General features: G+C 33.7%; 1 long non-coding RNA gene across 2 annotated transcripts in view; it reads left to right on the top strand.

Annotated features, from left to right (window-relative positions):
- LOC110257172 (uncharacterized) overlaps positions 1-14,613 on the top strand; it is a 207,761-nt gene that overhangs the window by 178,357 nt on the left and 14,791 nt on the right. Inside the window, exons 6-8 of one of the 2 annotated variants that reach the window (XR_014829787.1) lie at positions 4,586-4,676; positions 5,245-5,347; positions 6,800-6,886. The exons of the other annotated variant lie outside the window; for it this stretch is intronic. This is a non-coding gene — a long non-coding RNA (uncharacterized LOC110257172). The remainder of the gene's footprint in view (positions 1-4,585; positions 4,677-5,244; positions 5,348-6,799; positions 6,887-14,613) is intronic. 2 annotated transcript variants of the gene reach the window in all.

Consider the following 14,613-nt stretch of genomic DNA (forward strand, 5'->3'; position numbering starts at 1 on the left):
CCTTCTTGGAGTTGTTGAATTTTTGGATAGGTAGATTAATGCTTTTCTTCAAATATGGAAAGTTTTTGAATATGATTTATTCAAATATTATTTGTGCCCACTTTCCTCTCCTCTGTTTCTGGGACTTTGATTTTGTGTATGTTGAAACACTTGATTGCTTCCCGGCAGCTCTCTAAGTCTCTGTTCATTACTCCTTTTTGTAATTTCTCAGCCACTTTCCACTAATTGTTTTCAACAAATGCCCTAAGAAGAAGCTCTTTGCGGTGAGGAAGTCTTGGGTAAGGTCAAATAGAGACAAGCCTTGTGTGTGAATGTGTCCAGGAGCTGTTAGATGATCATAAGTCTCTACACATGGGCCTTTTGAGTAGCTCCCATCCAGGTCTTCCCCACCCCCTCCAGGAGCTGCAAGGCTGCTGGTTTCACAATTACTCTACTTGTGGGGCTGTTGATTTTCAAGTCTGCCACCAAAGTGCTATATAGGAATGGGTCAAATTAAAACACTGCAGTGCTCATGGTGCAGCCACTTCTTTTCTGAATAAATACTACAAGATTATTGAAAGATTTTGGTTAATTTCAGAGCTGTGATAAAGTTGATTCTGAAAATTTTATAGTGGTCTCATTGCTCTTATAGAGGAATAGATTTTGGAAGTCCTTATTCTGCCCTTCCAGCTTGCATCACTGCACTGATCAATTTTAGCTTTTATTTATGTTTTAATGATTTACTTGGCATACAATTTTGTGATGCTTTAGCATTGTCATTAACAATATCAGTGCTCAGTTTCTGATTAAACTTTTAAATGTGATTTTGATTATTGAAAAGCTATATGAAACAAAGTATCCTATGAAACTTCCTTTATTGAAAACAAAGAACAGTTTTTAGTAACACAGAAGCAAAGTTAACTTCTTTTATAGAGATTTTTATGATTACCATTTCTTTAAAAAAAGGGCATTATAATTCCCCCATTCATCTTTGAAACCAGTGATAACAAAGGACAGTTTACATTTACATAAATGGAAAATATTCACTTTATGCTATTTTTTTTTCAAACAGAAGTCATGTAAACTTTCATTACTGAGTAAGGAGTTTTAACATCGGTAATAACAAGCATATTATGAGCATTGTTGCGCTTGAAGTGTTTTTCATAAAGACAGTCTGGGGATTAAAAATGGAAAGATTAAAGCAGTTTCGGTAATTTAATTTAAATATATTTATGATGGTATTATATCAAACAGATTGTTTACTCAGCACAGTGCTAAAGTTGTTTCTTGTTTGAGAGAAAGAATTTACTCACAGTCCCAAATAAAGTAAAAAATAGAGGAAAAGGAACTCAGAAAAGATCTTAACATCTTGGATGCAATGCAGGGATCAAAATCTAATTTGACTGACCACAATGCCTAATTTTCTGAGACGTTTCTGCTTTCTGAGGTGTATTGCTTCATCTCAGGACTAAAAACAAGAGATGGAATTAGCTTGAAGAATTCTCACATTTCAGGAGTTCCTGATGTAGCACAGTGGGTTAAGAATCTGACTGCAGCAGGTCAGGTTTCTGTGGAGACACAGGTTTAATCTTCAGCCTTTTACAGTGGGTTAAAGGATCAGACATAGGTTGCAGCTGCAACTCAGATTCAGTCCTTGGCCTGGGAACTTTCACATGCTGTGGGTGCGGCCATACCAGAAAAAAAAAAAAAAAAAAAAAAAAACCTCACATTTCATAAATGCTTTCCAATAGAAGAGTAAAGGGGTGGGAAGTAGTGGAGAAGGCCATACAGTGCAAAGTGCACTGAACTTGAGTCAAAAGATCCAAAATATTCTAGAATTTGGCTCCTAGCTCTTCTATGATTATTAATTTGCTTTTAAGAATGACAGGTGTCAACTCTCAAGAAAGGATATCAATAATATAATGGTGAACATGCAAATGAAATGAGAATATATAGCAAAGGTGGAATATTATGTACCTTATTAAAGGTATAACTTAGCTCTCCTTATGTCATCACAATTAGTGTTTTCACAAGGAAGCTTCCATCCATTAACTATGTGTTTGATTTTGTTTCCTCACTCCTCCCAATGCTCAGATGATGATTATGTACTTCAATTTCCACACAAAGGAAATTCTCTTATAAGGGTTTAGCACATTAAAATGAATGTCTTCATGTATCTTAAAGTATTTGCATTGCCACACAAAGCTCAGATCAGAGAGTCTCTTATGTATAGGACAGCTCCTGTAGAATATTTTGGATCCTACTAGGGTAATTGGATGCTTCCTGAGAAAACTTAGGTGATGGATTTGCATTATAAAGAAAACATTCTCTTTCAGTGTCCTTAGCTGCCCTTTTGTGGCTTGGTGGGAAGAAAGAGGGTGTTAGGGAAGATCTCAGTAACTTAACTTGGAACCTGCTGTTATGGACCTGACAGCTGAATAGATGCTATTTCTCTGTGGGAGATTGTTAACCTATTACCAGCAAGTCTGATTTCCACTGAACCTGGTACAATATTAATTGAAAGCCACAGGAGGAAGAGGAGAGGTATGTCCCAGGCCATGCTAGGCTGCCACTGCTACAGTTAATCACCTGCTTCCCAATGTATGTTAGATGTTTCCCCCTCCTGCCTCTTTGAGTTAAACAAAATTGGATTTGAACAGGATGTGATTATGGGAAAATACTTTGGAAATGGGAGGTGGTGGACCAAACAAAGTTACCTGTTCATTTTCAAAAAATTAACTTGTAGATAACTTAGATGATACTCTCAATGATTAATCAGAGAAATGTCTGAACATCTGAAGACAAAATGCTTGATAAAAATACATTTCATTACTTTAAATTTTAAATTAACATTGTAAAATTTAAAATTTAATTAGAGGCCAATATAAGGCTGTAATTCATTATTTACCTTTGTGAAGAAATGTTTCATAAAGTAAACTTAAATGAGAATTTATTTTGCTTTTAAAACTTTCCAGTGTTCAGTTCTATAAACTTTCACTCTAGATCTGAATTTCTCTTTTTGTCAGGTTTGTTTACTCTATTTCTCTCATTTCTCTCTGCTGCCATTCTTTCGTCTTTTCCAAATATGCCAGGTGGTATGCTAGAAGCTAAGGATGCAATAGTGAGCCATAAAACATGGTCCCCACTCCTGGGAACTTACTGCACAGTGGGGGCCTCAGGCATGAATCAATTGTATGATGAAAAGTGGAATTTTACCTGTGACCACTGAGACCAAAGTTAGTGAGCTTCTCCAAGAGGCTGTTGACATAAGGTACTGACACTGTGAATCAGCCCTCCAACTAATGAGAAAACAGGTATCCTAGACCTTCCTTCCTCACATCCAACAATGTTGCTCTCCATCAGACTGCAAGCTGTGAGAAGATAAGGGATTTTGTACCACACTATCCTAGGTACCACATATAAACACAGAGTCAATTCTTGACACCATTTTCCATTATTTTATTTGGGCTTTTATATTTTAGAGTATTGTTAGAAGAATTTACAAATTTCTTAAATTTTGTATAGTGAGGTTAATAATTAGATGACCCAACTGCTTATTAGAGGAAGGCCTAGTTTTGCTAGTTTAGCAACGATTTCTCAGGTGACTGTATCAATTTATAAAAATACATTCTATGAGTGATTTTTTAATAAACTCTTGGCAGAGTCCCTGACACATGATTTATCCACTGTTCCAAAAGTATGAGAGAAAAGAAAAGATTTTTCTAGACTGAATATGAATTGCATATTGTAAGTTAAAAGTTGGTAAACTCATTATTATTTTTATTATTATATGATTTAGTTAAAATGGTCATTGGGAAGGGCATTCTCTTTAAAAAGTAGAGGAAAATTAATGTAAAAATGTTCAAATGGACTTTCCACTTTAGAACAGCAGGTTAAATCCAGGTTTGCCACAGATGTGGCATAGGTCAGAGCTTCAGCAAGGATTCTGTCCCCCACCTGGGAACTTCCATATGCTGCGAATGCAGCCAAAAAGAAAAAAAAAAGTTCAAAATGAGAAATGAGCCAAGAGAGAAAATTATAGCAGGTTTTATAATCAAAGTGTACCTACAATCTCTTTGCCTGGAATGCTAATTAAAATTGGTAGCAAGGAAATGAACATGCTTCTGTATATTCACAACTGCTTAAGTGATGTTCAAATTGTGCATATTATCTCTGGCCTCTTGTTGACTGCTCATGTACTTTTTAAAAATTATTGCCGCTTCGTTAGATAGTGCATTTGCAAAACAGGGTATGGTATCAAGTTCCCTTGGTACAATATATTTAGTGACTGTTTAGTAGTATAAGGTGAGTACTTGGAGAGAAACTTGTTTTTATTGAAGAAGAGCATGTAAAAGACATATTTTAAGAAACTTTCTTGTTACTGAGAACCATTCGTGACTCCTAAAGACGTTGTGGCTACACAATTGAGCACCTGCCACACGGTTGAAACACAAGAACACATAATCTACAAGAAAATGTCATACCCTTTGGTGAGACTATTATCTAATTGTATTTCATAAAATTCTACTTAGTAACAATTTAGCTTTTCACCCATTCTCAATATTCTCCCTGCTATATTTAATTTCAAAATATTTTTGTATTTCAGTCATAACCATTGTAGGTTATACAATGAGAAACTGGACATATTTGGAGAAGGTTATTCTAGTTTAATCCATACAATTTAGTTCTTCTTTTATGTGAGTATTTCTAATCATTTTGATTTCACAGAATCTTTGAAAGTTTTCTGTCCTTTTACTGTGACCATTATCTGGTGGTGGTTTACACAATTCTCCTTAAAAATAATTGATTTATCCTCTCTGTTGTAATGTTTGCTCTTCTGTTCTATACAATAAGAGACTAAACTATATTGAGGCTTTTTTTCTGTTTAGTTTTATTTTTTCCCTTGTAGGTTATGGGAAGAATATGGAGAAAGAATATCTTGCACCTCTAAATGTTTTGTGAAAAATTTGTACTAGGTTAATTCAGACAACTTAGCTCTGATCCATTTATATGCACCTTTTAAAATCTTTTTGTGATTACAGAAATGTTTTAAAAACCAATGAAACTATTAACCTTTCCCCCAGAAAATATACACAAGACAAATCAGATAATTTTTCTGCATTTACAGAGGTCATTGACTTGATCACTTAAGACATTCTATAGAGGTGTGTTTTGTGTATGTGTCTGTGTACCCACACACATGGAGATACATGAATTATTTAAGAAGACATTCAAGGTATACAAGTGTGCTATCTTAAAAAATAGGGTCTCAGTAAATGTAAAAGCAGCAGGAATGTTTCACCATGGACACCTCGAGTTTTTGGAGAACATGACATGGAGGATGGTGACCAGAGGATAGTTAAATGAGGTAGAGGATTTTGGATGATTTACCTAAGAGACCTAGAGATTATTTTTAAAAATCCAGTTTGTGCCTAGATTATGCATTATAGAGGAAATCTATTTATGTCAAGTCCTATACTACTCATTTATGAGTTATTTTAGGGAAATTCCTGAATTCTATTTAGGATAAACATAAGTTGTGAAATTTAGCAGCTGAAATTGCCATATTTGCATATACAGAAATATTTGAATTTTATTTTGAAAGTATGTGTCTTAAAAATGAAAATGAGAAGATTTTCTTATGTGCTTACAAAAAAGTCATTTCTTCCAAATCTAGCCAGATTTCTGAATCTCTTGGTGATGGGAATGAATGTTTTTAGTTTTGTATTTCCAAGGTGCCTATCTTTTACAACCCCAAGGTAGCTATTCAGTGGTGGTCTCTGGATCAACATAATCCAGATGTCAATTTTAAATCCTAAACTATTTAGGGAATCATTGTTTGAATGTTGAATGGTTCAGTTACTAGGCAAAGTCCATCAAGATTTGAAAATTAATGATAGTTGGTATTTTAAGTCTCTAGAGGTATATACCACTAGGGCATGAGCTCATTTAGTTATTCTGTATCATTTTTGAGTTCTGTCAGGCAAATCTATATTTAGATTTCATTACTTTAATAACTTCCTTGATCAATAATGGGTGTTTAGAATCCATTCCTAAACAAGGTAGCTCTTGATCAATTGTGATCAATAATTAAAAAAAATATTATGACAGAGGGGAGGTAATATATTTGCATATATCTATTTTATACACTAAATACAATTTTAACTTTTTGTTGGAATTTCAGACCAGAAAGTAGTGAAAATACTATAACAAACCCCTATCCATACATAACCTAGCTTTCACAGCTACTAACAGTTTGCTCTACTGGGTACATTAATTTTTGTTTTTGAGCATTAAACATTCAGAACCACTTGAACACACAAAAATAATTGAATAAAACAAAGTATGCTGCTCAGTGATTCAGCCCACACTGAAACCTGTGTAATCACCACCAGATTGACAACCTACAACATTGTTAACACCCAGAAAACTCTTGCTCCTCCTGGTAATTATACCCTACCTGTCTCCCAAATGCAACCAGTATCCTCAATTTTGTGGTAATCACTTCTTTGTTTTTGTTGATACTTTTATCCCTAAAAAATCCATTCTTAAATAGTAAAGTTTCCTTTTGTCTATTTCTTAAACAGTTGTAAGTGAAATGATGGCATAGGTATTCTTTTGCTTTGTATGGTGTTTGGAATATTCGTCCACATTATTGCATGTAACACTTTTTCATTAATGTTCACGGTGTATAGTAGAATGTACCACAATTTAATTTTCCGCTCCACTGATAATAGGCATTTTGAGTGAGTGCTAGTTTTGGAATATTATAAATAATGCTGCATAAAAATTTTATATGTATCCCATTGTACACATGTAGGCATTCATTCATTTCCCATTTCTGCTGAGTGAAGTTGTAAGGTCAAGAGATTCACAGATCTATATTGAGGAGATACAGTCAACTAAGGCAAGTTAAATCAAGTTTTTGTTAATTATGTTACAAAGTTTATTGATTTCTCTTTTTGTCTATCAGTTACTGAGAGAAATACGAAAAAAATTGATTTTCCCAACATGGTTGCAGAGGGGTCTTTTTTATGTTCTCCTTTCTTTGGGTTTTTTCAATTTGATGCCCTGCTCCTGAATTTTTTTCTGAGTAGTGATTGATGGTTGCTGAAGATGTCCTTGTGAGTAGGGTGTAAACACCCCTGATGGTAGTGGTCAGGGATTCTAAATTCTCACACTGGTCCAGATTTGGCCTTTAGTGGTTGATAATCAGTATTCAGCTGAAATTATTATTTTTTTTAATTTTTTTTTTTTTTTGTCTTTTTAGGGCCACACCTACAGCATATGGAGGTTCCCAGGCTAGGGGTCTAATTGAAGCTGTTACTGCTGGCCTACGCCAGAGCCACAGCAACACCAGATCCAAGCCACATCTATGACCTACACCACAGTTCACTGCAACACCAGATCCTTAACCCACTGAGCAAGGTCGGGGATCAAACCCGCAACCTCATGGTTCCTAGTCAAAGTCGTTTCCGGTGCACCATGGCGGGAATTCCTCAGCTGAAATTATAAATTAGTTTATTGGGAGGCCTGGCTTCCTCCCACTTCCTTCTGCTTCCCACAATTGAAGCAGGGCTTGTCTGCTGTTTGTCTTTGGAGATACACATTCCTAAACATCTTTTCTGACCCTCTTTTTTCCTTAGTTTTCCCAAAGGTTATCTCTCCTCACCCCCATCTCTGTCTCTCTCACTGTCTCACACACACTTGATTTTTGTTTTTGAATTTATGTATCCTTATTCTATTTGTGATTTTGTTTCTTGTCAAAAAAATTTTTTTAGAATTTACCTTACTTTAAAAATTTGTCAGTTTCCCAATTTTTTATGATTCTTAAATTTCTCTTCATACTTTTCTTCTATAATTAAGATAATTCAGTGTATACAGTCCTTTTAAAGTAAGGATTAAACTCTAATCTGTGGCTTTCAATGCAAAGATTATTTTAGATGTATGAATTTAAGTTCCATTTAGATTAAATTTGTAGATCATCTTAATTTTCATTCATATTAAATTATTATATCAGACATTATATACAAATATGGGACTAATTTTTCTTTGTTTCATGGATATATAAATTCTCATTTTGAACTATGCATCTAATAAGAGAGTTTGCTGTTTGCATTCAAATTCTAGATGATTTTATATTTTTCTTACTCTTGACTATATAATTATGAAAAATTTCAATTAGTATTTCTGTATATAATTTTATTGTCAGTGTATTTTTATATTTGAATTTTTAGTAATTATTTGACATATACAGGATTTTTACTCAATCTTTTTCATAAATCGTGAATTTTATCACTATATATTGTCCTTCTTAGTACACTCAAATAATGAAGACCTCTAAGATTGAAATTTCCTTAGGTCATAGTGAAAATTATATCCAATCTGTTTTGATCTAAAATTTAAGAATACTCTACTGCTAAATGGTTTTAATATTAAATCCCACCATGTCTGATAACAGCACTTCCACTCTTATTTTGAAGATTTTTATTACAATTTTTCAAATATATGTATTTTAAAATTGGGTTTTTTTTACTTAATGGAATAATTGAGTCCATCTTCATTTAGTAAAACAATAGTTGTATTTAACTTTAACATCAATTTTTTTTGCATTTTCTTTAATTTTTCTTTGTGTTCCTTTTCCTTCTGCTGGTATATTTTTTGTTTGTTTTTTTAAATTCTGTCCAAGTGTATGTAGCATTTTATTTCTTTTAATTAAAAAAATTTTTTTTTCTACTGTACCCCGTGGTGACCCAGTTACACATACATGTATATATTCTTTTTTCTCACATTATCATGCTCCATCATAAGTGACTAGACATAGTTCCCAGTGCTACATAGCAGGATCTCATTGCTAATCCATTCCAAAGGCAATAGTCTGCATCTATTAACCCCAAGCTCCAAATCCATCCCACTCCCTCCTCCTCCATTAATAAGTCCACATATAACAAATGCTGGAGGTGGTATGGAAAAAAGGGAATCCTCCTGCACTGTTGGTGGGAATGTAAGCTGGGACAACCACTGTGGAGAACAGAATGGAGGTTCCTTAGAAAACTATACGTAGGACTACCACATGACCCAGCCATCCCACTCCTGGGCATATATCCAGAAAAAAAAATTCCTTAAAAAAGACATATGCACCTGCATGTTCATTGCAGCACTATTCACAATAGCCAAGACATGGGAACAACCTAAATGTCCATCAACAGATAATTGGATTAAGAAGATGTGGCAAATATACACAATGGAATACTACTCAGCCATAAAAAAGAACAAATAATGCCATTTGCAGCCACATGGATGGAACTAGAGACTCATATTAAGTGAAGTAAGCCAGAAAGAGAAAGACACCATATGATATCACTTATATCTGGAATCTAATATATGGCAAAAATGAACCTTTCCACAGAAAAGAAAATCATGGACTTGGAGAATAGACTTGTGGTTACTGATATAACTGAGTGTTTGTGTTTGTTTTTAATTTGGAATGTCTCAAGAATTCTTTCATTCTACCAGTGATCACTTCTCTTTCCTAATACTTATAACCCACAATGTTTCTCTGTTATCTTATAAAATTTTCTAATTCTCTGCTTCTTTCTTTCTATATTCTAAAGATGATGGGACAAGGTTAATCCTGTGACTTATCTATTCTCTCAGGCTCCTCCACTTAAACTAAGACATCTTTACTATTACTTTTGTTTTTTTTTAAATTAAAATATAGTTGATTTACAATACTAGCTTTGGGTGTATAACAGTGATCCACAGTTTTTAAAGATTATACTCCATTTGTTGTTATAAAGTATTGGCTATATTCCCTATGCTGTATAATATATCCTTGTAGCTTATTTATAATAGTTTGTACTGAATCCTCTACTGTTATCTTGATCCTCCCCTCTTGCCCCTCCTCTCCGGTAACCACTAATTTGTTCTTTGTATCTGTGCATCTATTACTTTTTTTGGGTACATTTAGTAGTTATTTTTTTTCTTTTTTTTTTTTTTTTTAGATTTCACATGTAAGTGACAACATGCAGTATTTGTCTTTCTCTGTCTGGCATTTCACTAAGCATAATACCCTCCAGATCCATCCATATAAATGGAAAAATTTCATGCTTTTTATAGCTGAGTAGTACTCCACTGTGTGTGTGTATGTGTGTAATATTATTTATGTATTCATCTGTTGATGAACACTTAGTTTGCTGCCATATCTCGGCTATGGCAAATAATGCTGCTGTGAACATGGGGGGGCGTATATCTTTTCAAATTAATGTTCTCCTTTTCTTAAGAAATATCCCAGGAGTGGAATTGCTGGATCATCTGGTAGTTCCATTTTTAGTTTTTTTTGAGAAACCTCCATATCATTTTCCACAGTGGCTACATCAATTTACATTCCTACCAACAGTGTATAAGGGTTCTCTTTTCTCCATATGCTCACATTTTTTAGTTATTTTAAGTCTTTTTGATGATAGCCATTCTGACAGGTGTGAGGTGATATCTAATTGTAGTTTGGATTTGCATTTCTCTGATTAGCTATTTGAGCATTTTTTCACATTCCTGTTGGCTGTTTGTATGTTTTCTTTGGGAAAAATGTCTATTCAGGTCTTCTGAATGAGGATTTTTTTTTGAGGATTTTATTTTTTTTAATATTGAGTTATAAGAACTGTTTACATATTTTTGATATTAACCCCGTATCAGCAAATATAATCTCCCATTCAGTTAGTTGTCTTTTTGATTAGTCAGCGGTTTCCTTTTTCTATAAAAAAGATTTGAAGTTTAAGTAGAACTTATTTGTTTATTTTCACTTTTGTTTCTTTTGCTTTAGGAAATGGATCCAAAAAGGTATTGCTATAAGTTTATGTCAAAGAGTGTTCTGCCTTTGCTTTCTTCTAGGAAGTTTATAGTTTTTGGTCTTAAATTTTGATCTTTAATCGATATTGAGTTTAGTTTTATAGATGTCTGAGGTAATCTTCTAATTCCTTTATTTTACGTGGTAGCTGTCCAATTTTCTGAGCACCACTTATTAAAAAGAGCTTCTTTTCCTCATTGCATATTTCCATCATTTGTTCTATATTAATTTAACCATAAATGTGTAGGTTTATTTCTGAGCTCACTATACTGATCCATTGGTCTCTATGCCAGTATCACACCATTTTGTTTACTGTAGCTTTGTAGTATAGTCTGAAGTAAAGGAGTGTGATAAGTTCCAGCTCTGCTCTTTTATTTTTTTTCCAAGATTGCTTAGACTAGTCAGGGTCTTTTGGGTTTCCACACACATTTCAAAATTATTTGCTCCAATTCTGTGAAAAATACCATTTTGATAGTAATTACAATGAATTTGTAGATTGCCTTGGGGGTGTGGTCACTTTAACAATATTAATTCTTTCAATCCATGACATTGGTATATCTTTCTATCTGTGCCATCTTCAATTTCTTTCATTAGTGTCTTACAGTTTTCTGAGTACAGTTCTTTTTTGGTAATATGAAAGACCACTTATATGCCTAGTTTTTTCCTGAGATGACTATTACTTTGACTTCTGTTATTAATGAGGTCTTTTTTCCTGTAGTGTATTTCTTCAAAAATTCTTATTTATATTGATGCTGTGCATTGCCATGTATTTTGTATGTATGCACACATCTCAAGGCTTAATGACTTACTAGTATGAGTTCTGACTTTGTTGTATGTTTAGAATTATTTCTGGAATACTTTTCTTACATGTTGTACATAGATTAAACATTTTTTAACTGTGGCATTTCAAAAAGTATCTTTCATTTCACTCTGATAGTTGAATGATATTTTGACCTGAAACTATTCTTATAACCTGTCATCGTTGTAACTCTGAAGTCTATAAATAGAATAGTGTTCTAATATCTTTTGGTTTGCTGGTCATGTGTATGCAATGGTTACTTGGACTCTTTTGTCTTTGTAGTACTTTAATCTGTCATTTCCTTGTTTTGTTTAGTTTTGTAATAACTTATAAATTTAGGATTACAAATCCTGTCCTTTGAGATCCAGAAATTAGTGTGTGTGTCTCTGTGTGTGTGAATGCATGTGTACATGCACCCTTGCATTCCTTCTTAGGTCTCTGTGTTGTTACTCTAGTGGTGTTGAAATTGTGTCTGATCTTTCAAACCTTTTTAAAAATTTAGATTCTGCCTTCTCTATGCATTTTGCTTGTTCTTATCTAAGCTGTTATGTCCATTTGAGACTGTTACTCTTATAGAATTCCTCATTGTTTTCCATTTCCCCATTGAGTGGCTGGAATTCTGTGAGAATTTGGGGGGGGGGTAGCAGTAATTTCTTCTGTCCTTGATTAGGGATCATCTAGCAGCAAGTTCTCAGTTCCCCATTCAGGTACCAGGTTGAAATGCTATGGTCTCTTCATCTGCAAGCTTTAGCTATTCTCTAAGCCACAGAACCTAGCAAGTCCTCCAGGGATCAGCTGCACAGTCAGAATCAGTTTTCACTTCAAGAGGGAGAAAAGGAAGTGAGAGGCAAAGCAGAGCTCTTACAAATTCTTCAATTTTATTTAAATTAAAGTTCAGTTTGAAAAAAAACTGTGATTTATGTACAACTTCTTAGGCATCTGTTGAGTAAAATGAAATATTTCTGTAATCTACTTAGTACATTATATTTATCAATATATTATACTTATTACTTGGTAGAAACACTGTTAAGTTCATTCTCATTTTATGTTCTTAAATATTTATAGGATGTACTGTTCCTATACCAATCTATGATTATATATAAAAGGAAATTGCTTAATATTAGTCATTTAATACAATTTAGACCTACAGATGAAGTAAATACAAAAATACCATATTAGATTGGAAAATTATCTGTTATTATGCTACAGTTAGAGAATTAAAATAAGAACTAAGCTTAGGATTTCTGTGTTATAATGACATATTTTAGTCTTCATACTTTAGTCTCTCTCTATTACAGAGACATAGTTTTGAATTATTCTGTACTCTTGCATTATATTATATAGTGAGGAACTTATTTAATAAGACACAATAACAATCAAAATATATTGCTAGACAAATAATTGAAAAATGTTTCATTTATTGGTATCATTTGTATAGATTAAAAATAAGGTTTATATAGACAAAATTTTGAATTAATAATCCTATTTTACTTCTGTGTCTTTTGGTGAGAATGATTCTTAGATTTCTTCTAGGAATTTTTTAAAGCATAAGTTCTATTTGCAAATAAAAAATATAGGAATTCCCGCTGTGATGCAGTAGGACTGGGAGCACTGGGTTGCAGGTTTGAGCCCCTGCCTGACACAGTGGGTTAAGAATCTGGCATTGCTGCAACTGTGGCTTAGGTCACAACTGCAGTTCAGATCTGATCCCCGCCCTGGGAACTCTACATACCGCAGGGCAGCCAAAAATGGGAAAAAAAAAAAAAAAAAGACAAGACATTATGTAGATGTTAGTTTAACACTAATTCATAATACAACCTTGTAAAAATACTGTAAGGGGAATCATAAAAACTAGTGTTGATAATCTTCGGGAAAATCATATTTTAAATGCTAATTACATGACAAAATTTATAAAAAGGCATTCTCATGAGAAATATATAGATACTTGTGTGGTTCTTAAGTAAATTCTGATGTAATATCTTATTTTTTGGCTAAAAACAGCTTTCTATGGTAAATACCTTTGCAATTGATGGTTTGTCAGGTTTATATTAAATTATTTCATTATTTTCATCACTTATATTGACTATTTCTTAAATGAATTCCATTTTACCAAAAAAATTACCACCTATGTGCAATGGATAATTTCCCAAATTGCTTCCCATGCATACTTAATAGATGATACATTTAACAAAAACAAACTACCTTGGGAAGATAGTAAAGGGAAAGTATTAGTATTATAAAATAGAAAGGAAAATCCTGTTTTTTATAATTCAGAGATCTCTTGTATTGATTTACCAAACACTTGTATAGTGTCTTAACAATAATATTACTATCATTATTTGTTTTTTCAGGGCTGCACCTGGGGCATATGGAGGTTTCCAGGCTAGGGGTCAGTCAGAGTGTAGCTGCTGGCCTACACCACAGCCACATCAATGAGGATCCAAGCCACATCTGCAATCTACACCACAGCTCACAGCAATGATGCTGGATCCTTAACCCACTAAGCAAGGGATCAAACTCGCAACCTCATGCTTCCTAGTTGGATTCATTTCTGTCGCACTATGACAGGAACTCCAAACAATATTAGTGAAATATTTAGGATAACCCTTTAAAGCCATTACTCTAATTTGCTCAGAGAGGAAGTTGAGGCAAAACTAAGAGACAAACTTGACAGAAACTCTACAGGCGGCAAGTTGCAGAAATGGTCCCCCAGGTTCTCCAAGGCCATGCTCTGTGCCTTTTACCACAGTGCCTCCCTTATCAGGTAACTAGCTCTTGATTTACTGGTTGTGGGAGTGAATGCATGTTGTTTAACTGCTCTGTGCTGTGGCCACCTCAACTATAAAAGAGAGGTGATTTCTCATGAAGTGTTTCCCATGAAATGAAATGATAGATGTAAGTCACTTAGCGGGGTACTTTCCTTTCTTCCTTATTATCAATTAATTAATTTTGTTCAATTGCAAGTTAAAAAGAAATAAAATCTTTGAAAATA

This window comes from Sus scrofa, chromosome 15, assembly GCF_054392235.1.
Source record: "Sus scrofa isolate SSC_HxYL_T2T_F1_AM1 chromosome 15, Sscrofa_HxYL_maternal_Yorkshire_Landrace_v2.0, whole genome shotgun sequence".
Lineage (NCBI taxonomy): Eukaryota > Metazoa > Chordata > Mammalia > Artiodactyla > Suidae > Sus > Sus scrofa.